This window comes from Myotis brandtii, unplaced genomic scaffold, assembly GCF_000412655.1.
Source record: "Myotis brandtii unplaced genomic scaffold, ASM41265v1 scaffold207, whole genome shotgun sequence".
In the NCBI taxonomy this organism is placed as follows: Eukaryota; Metazoa; Chordata; class Mammalia; order Chiroptera; family Vespertilionidae; genus Myotis; species Myotis brandtii.
This window is the reverse complement of record NW_005357736.1, coordinates 163,026-163,532: the sequence shown is the minus strand read 5'-3', so window position 1 is coordinate 163,532 and position 507 is coordinate 163,026. Positions and strand designations below refer to the sequence as shown.

Below are 507 nucleotides of genomic sequence, written 5' to 3'. Positions count from 1 at the left end.
GCCCGAGACCTGGTGGGACAGCCGGTGAGTGTGGCGCCTCCGTCCGCGTGCCCTCTGACCTCTGACCTCCGGCCTCCGGAGCTTGCCCTCCCGTGACCTGCTGCCTCCGCCCGTCTCTGCAGGGAGCCAAAGGGGAGCGTGGACTGCCCGGGCCGCGGGGAGAGAAGGTGAGGGGCTGGCCCCAGGCTGAGCGCTGGGCGGGGGGAGGGAGGGTGGCCAGACCCTCACCCCCTTTCTGTGCAGGGAGAAGCCGGCCGAGCGGGGGAGCCCGGAGACCCTGGGGAGGATGTGAGTGCCTGTGTGTGGCCCCTTCCCGCCCGTCTGTGCTTCGCGTACGAGTCGGCGTCTGTGGACAGCACGTGTCCGACTCCACGCGTCACATTCACGGTCCGCGTGGCCAGCTCACTGTGAGCTCCACGTGTCTGTGGTCACACTGCGCGTCCCTCTGTCTGTGCCCTCGTGAGGCCCTGATCGCCTCTGAGCTCCCTCCAGCCCGGCCACGGCCAC

The 507-nt window shown here is 70.4% G+C and overlaps 1 protein-coding gene and 1 long non-coding RNA gene across 2 annotated transcripts in view; both read left to right on the top strand.

Annotated features, from left to right (window-relative positions):
* LOC106725960 lies at positions 1-289 on the top strand. Its single transcript, XR_001361975.1, has 3 exons — positions 1-24; positions 123-167; positions 244-289. It is a non-coding gene; the product is annotated as an uncharacterized LOC106725960 (long non-coding RNA).
* Positions 1-507, top strand: part of COL7A1 (collagen, type VII, alpha 1) — a 48,956-nt gene that overhangs the window by 27,071 nt on the left and 21,378 nt on the right.